This window comes from Castor canadensis, chromosome 16 (genome assembly GCF_047511655.1).
Source record: "Castor canadensis chromosome 16, mCasCan1.hap1v2, whole genome shotgun sequence".
In the NCBI taxonomy this organism is placed as follows: Eukaryota; Metazoa; Chordata; class Mammalia; order Rodentia; family Castoridae; genus Castor; species Castor canadensis.
The window spans coordinates 18,241,379-18,247,299 of NC_133401.1; the positions used below are offsets into that span (position 1 = coordinate 18,241,379).

At 45.8% G+C, this 5,921-nt stretch overlaps 1 non-coding gene across 1 annotated transcript; it reads left to right on the forward strand.

The window, feature by feature from the left end:
• LOC141418405 (small nucleolar RNA U13) lies at positions 1-107 on the forward strand. The gene has a single exon (XR_012443040.1). It is a non-coding gene; the product is annotated as a small nucleolar RNA U13 (small nucleolar RNA).
• The last annotated feature ends 5,814 nt before the right edge of the window (positions 108-5,921 follow it).

Consider the following 5,921-nt stretch of genomic DNA (forward strand, 5'->3'; position numbering starts at 1 on the left):
ATCGTTTTTTGGTTCATAAGCATGATGATTGGGTATTCACGCCTTTGCGTGACATGTGCCACCCTCAAACCTTGTTACGATGTGGGCACATTACAAACCTTCTGACGTGAAAAAAGAAAAAGAAAAAAAAATCAAACCAACTAAAACCAAGCCAAACCAAAAAATCAATCCCTAGCTAGGCATGGTGGCTCATACCTGTAATCCTGGCTACTTGGGAGGTGTAGATAGGTGGATCAAGAAGCAAACTAAAAGCTGAAAAACAAGGTAAAAAACAAAATGATTGAGGGGGTAGCTCAAGTGGTAGAGCACCTGCCCAGGAAGTGTCAGGCCCTGAGTTCAAACCCCAATGCCACACACACACCAAAAAAACCCCTCAAATAACAAAAACCAACCCCCAGCCATGATAATACATTGTTGTAAGCCTGTGAATTTAGGGATGGTTTGTTAGACAGCAGTACTGACAGTGCAACAGGGGCTGGAGTCTTAGAATGGGAAGTATGGATCTCATTCAGAGGGTTTAGCATTTAACATAGGGATGAGGAATGGCTTAAATTTGATTAGGCTCTTCCAGAAAGTTCCCATAAGGATCCTCCAAAAGTCAATAAGGTTGTTCAAAATCCACCAGAAGATTTATAAAGCCCCCTCGAGGCAGGAGGAAGATGCTACTTTTTTGTTTTGTTTTTGGTTTACTAGGGTTTGAAATTAGGGTCTGTGCTTACTAGGCAGAACTCCAGCCTAATGTCACTGTTTTTGCTTTGATAGTTTTCATCCCATTGTGGGGGACAAACCAGATACACTGGGAGTACTAACAATCCTGTCAGAAGAACTCTGGAAAATGTTTCAGTACATCAGTCATGACTAATTGGGCCTCATTTCTCTCCAATGATTGAGCTTTCTTTTGGAGGTACTGGGGTTTGAACTCAGGGCTTCATGCTTGCAAAGCGGGTGCTTGAACCACACCTCCAGTCCTCTGCCTCCATTTTTGTATCCGTCTCTGTTCTAAGCTCTTCTCTCTGAAGTCACTTTGCAGTTACTTTGGGTTCCATGAAGGACAGGACTGAGTGACAGTGCCTTTATGACTATGCCTAAGGAACAGCAGAGACTTTCAGGACAGACACCCCCAGTGAGAACCAGCAGGACGGATCCCCCGCCAGTGAGAACCATTACCTATAATGACGAGGCTGCACCCTGGAGCAGGAGTAATCATGTTTTTGGAACCAGATTGCTCCCCTAAGTGATGACAGCAATGACAACTTCTGTAGAACACTTGAAGAACAAGGCCACCGGCTACTGGGGCACACTGTGACTGGGACTGGTTCCCTATGTGCACCTTTTGTCCCCTGCCCTAATTCTTTGTCTATTTAAAGCTAAGGCTCACGTCTGTACCCCAAAGATGGCTGAAGATGGGGTGAGAGCTTACTTTGTTTCTTCCCCTGGTGTGTCCTGGGCCATGCAATAAACCTCCTCTCTGTCCTTCACCCTGTCTCTTTATTTGGCACATAGGGGTAGTGGCCAGACATGGCATGTGGAATTCTAGGAATTTGGGCCTGGTGCCTAAAACTCTGTTTTCATTTTCACTGCCCTAAAAATCCTGTGTTCTGTCTGGTCATGTCTCCTTTCTCCCAGCTAACCCTGGACAACCACTGTATTTTTGTTCGTTTATTCTATTTTATTTTTTTTTGCAGTACTGAAGTTTGAACTCAGGGTCTTCATCTTGAGCCACTCCACCAGCCCTTTTTTGTGATGAGTTTTTTCAAGATAGGGTCTCATGAACTATTTGCCTGGGCTGGCTTTGAACCTGGATCCTCCTGATCTCTGCCTCCCGAGTAGCTAGGATTTCAGGTGTGAGCCCCCAGTGCCCGGCTATTTTTGTTTTTTTAAAACAGAGTCTCCCTACGTAGCTCAAGCTAGCCTGGAACTCAAAATCCTCCTGCCTCGATCACCCTGGTGCTGGGATTACAGATATACACCTACTCATTTGGCCATTTTCAGAATATTAAGTTGGAGCCTCAATATCTTTCTGTGGTCTCAGTGGCAGAACGCTTACCCAGGGTGCTCGAGGCTCTGGGTTCAATTCCCAGCACCACAAATAAACACAACAACAACAAAGGAAACTCCTGTGCCTCTGCCCCCTGCTGTCCCTCCTGTTCTCCTCAGTGTGTCTCTGGATCGTTTGGTACCAGGGTCTGTCAGATCTGATAAGCAGGAGGGACTTTGCTGTATCCATGCTGTCTGTCCCCTCCCTTCTCCTAGTAGCTGATCACATGGCCGTCCCCCATCAGATCTAATTCTGTTCTGCTCTGCCCAGGCCAGCCTGGCCTAAGAGGATTGGAGCATTTGTCAGATGAGACCAGGACAGGGTCAGAGAACCAGCTGTGGGGGGAGGCAGGGGCCAGGACGGCCACAAGGGGGCGGCAGAGGGTCAGCAGGAGGGAGGGACCCCCTAGGGAAAGAGGGCTGTGCCTCCCCTGCCTGGGAGGGGGTGCGGAGTTTGCGGGGCCTGGCCTCAGCATCGCACTTAAAATACAAGGTGTAGTCAAGAAGATGTGAGGAAGACAGGCACGGAGGAACTGGGCGACAGGAGGAGCGCGGTCTGCAGTTTGAAGCAGTGCTGTGTTAGTTGTGTGTACAAAACTCACCACTTCACAAACCTGTCGCACGCAGAGTTTTTTTTTTTCTTTTGAGGCTAATAAAAATCCTTTATTTCTCTAATGTGTTTTTGCTTGTACAATCACATGTGCAGCGGTTAGAAATAAATTCTCCTACTCAAAATTTTAAACCTCTTTAATTTAAAAATCTTCCTTCCCCCCTTATTTCTTCTTCTCTTTCTCTCCTCCCTTTCTGGATAGGGTCTGGTTATGTAGCACAGGCTGGCCTTGAACTCTGGATCCTCCTGCCTCTGCCTCACTAGTGCTGGGATTACAGGTATGCACCACCACACCCAGTTTGGATTTTATTTTCAAAGAATTGACTTTAGATTTTCAAAACATTAGAGAGGTGGCACAGAGGTCCCAAATATTCCTCACTCCAACAGTTCTGCTAGTTACTAGTTATTAGTGTGGGTCACTTATTACAATTAATGAACCAATATGGACCTATTTTTATTTACAAGTCCACACTACACAGATTTTTTGGTTTTTAGTTAATGTCCTTTTCCTGGTCTCAGAGTCCATCCAGTACACCTTTCATTCTGTTAGTGTCTGTTTCTCCTTAGGATGCTCTTGAGTGGCAGTTTCACAGGCTTTCCTCATTTTTGGTGATCTTGACAGTTTTGAATATTGGTCAGGCAATTGGTTGTAGGATTCCCTGGTGTTTGTTTTGTTTTGTGGTACTGGGGTTTGCACTCAGGACCTACAATTTAAGCCACTCCACCAGACCTTTTTGTGATGGTTTTTTTTTTTTTTTTCAAGATAGGGTCTCCTGAACTATTTTCCTGGGCTGGCTTCGAACTATGATCCTCCTGATCTCTGCCTCCTGCGTAGCTAGGATTACAGATTTGAGTACCGGCAGGCACCTGGTGCCCCTGGTGCTTTTTCCTTACCTCAGGGTTTTGAGGATTAAGATCTTGAGGCATGGTATTGTTCCCTTGCTATCTTATCAGCAATATCCATTTGATCAGCCAGATCAAGTAGTTTTTGTTGGGTTCCTCTACTATATAGGTTTTTTTTTTTTTTTTAAATTTTTAGTGAGCTGTACTGAGACTTGAACTCAGGGCTTTGTACATGCAAGACAGGTGCTCTACTGCTTGGCCATTTTTGCTTTAGTTATTTTTGGAATAGGGTCCTGAGTTTATGCCCAGGCCACCATAAACTCCTATTTATGGAGTAGTTGGGATGACAGGTATGTACCACCAAGACCAGATTTTTGTTAGTTGAGATGGGGTCTCTTGAACTTTGCCTGAGCTAGTCTTGAACTATGCTGTTCTAGATCCCCACCTCTCAAGTGGTTAGGATTACAGGCATGAGCCATAGCACCTGGCTTTTGTTTCTCATGACAGGTTCTCACTATGTGACCCAGGCTGGTCTTGTACCCTTAATCATCTTACCTTTGCCTGGGATTACAGCCGTGTACCACTCTGCCCAGCTTAAGTTGCTCTTTTCCTTCCTTTCCATACTGTACATTTTGGAAGGAAGAGGTTTTGTTCAGAATGTTATATGCTTTAATCCCTACTTTATGACTATGATCACTGAGGCCCAGAGAGGTGTAGTAACTTGCACCAGGTCCCACGGAATCCAGTGCAGCTCTGCATGACTACATGACAGAAGCAGTGTGAAAAAGGAAGAGCAAAGGGAGGAAGGATGGAGAAAAAAATATGAGACAGGAGGACAAGAAGGGGTGCAGCAGGCGCAGGGACAGAGACACTGAGACCCTTCTTATTTTGCACTGCTGGGATGGAACCCAGCACTCTATCACTGAATTCCACCCTAGCCCATGATTGATTTTCTATCCTGGGACATTGTACAATTCATTATTTCTGGTAGTTCTTGTGTCTGTGTATTATTTCTTAGGATTTTTCTTGTTTTATTTTATCCAAGATAAAGATAACCTCCCTTTCAAATATTAAAAAAAAAACTTGGTGGGTGTGGTGGAGCATTCCTGTAATCCCAGCACTTGAGAGGTTGAAGCAACATCGCCAGTTCCAAGCCAGTCTAAGCTACATAGTGAGACCCTGTCCCTCACTCCCCCCCCCAAAAAAAGGTGAAAGCACTTGCACGTCAAGAGATTGCAATTTCCAAAAGCAAGTGAACCACATGTGTGGTGCAAACCCATAATCCTAGGAGGTAGAGACAGGAGGATCTCAAGTTCGAGGCTAGCCTGGGATGCACAGTGAGACCTTGTACAGTACAAAAAAACCAAAAAACTTCCCGGCTGGTGGAGTAACTCAAGTGGTAGAGCACCTGCCTTGCAAGTGTGAGGCCCCGAGTTCAAACCCCAATCCCACAAATAAACCAAACCAAACCAAATAAAAAACCCACAAAATAAAAAACCCCCCACAACACAGTAAGACTGCTCACTTACTCAACACTTCCTATAAACCAGGCTGTGTTGAGCACATAAAAGGCATGGATATCACTGGAAGGCAGCCCCCACTCAGCAGCAGTGTTTATGGAACCCCCTAGAGGCAAAGGATTAAGGGCTGTGAGTCTGAAGCGATCTTTAGATTATTAGTGCGTAGAACTCCCCTGCCACCACGACAGTGACAGACTGCCAGGGTAAGGGGAATTTTGCCTGTTCGGGTTTTGAGAACAGTTAAACTCCTGTACCTCAGTTTCCCCACATTCCTCAAGTGTCCTTTGGAGTCCCAATGTTTTTCTGTGTACTCCCTACCCATCTTTGCTAAGCAGAAAATTTTTTCTGCTAGCCTGTCCTCGTCAACCTCCAGCCACAGCCTGTCACATGTCCCTCCAAATCCTCACTAATTCTCCCTGTGTTTTGCTGAGGTTGGCCTGGCCTAAGAGGATTGGAGCATTTGCTAAATGGGACCAGGACAGGGTCAGACAAGCAGCTGTGGGGAGAGCAGGGGTCAGGATGGCCACAAGAGGGGAAGAGTAAGGGAGAGGACAGGGCAGAAGAGAATGGCAGTGTGCTTATTGGGGCAGGGAGATAGAGACCATGGACCCAAAATAGACTAGACACAGACCCACCCATTCATGGACCCTTGATTTGTGACAAATCACAAGCTTCAATTAACTGACATTTGGAAATCCACTGAAAACAAAAACAAAAACAAAAACCCTACCTCACACCATAGAGGTCAGTATGCCTGAGTGCTAGTGGTTCATGGCCTGGGAAACAGTTCGAGACCCCATCTCCAAAGAAGCAGAGCAAAATGGACTGGAGGTGTGGCTCAAGGGGTAGGGTGCCGGCTTTGCAGGTGTGGAGCTCCAAACTCCAGTTCCACTAAAAAAAAAACCGTATCC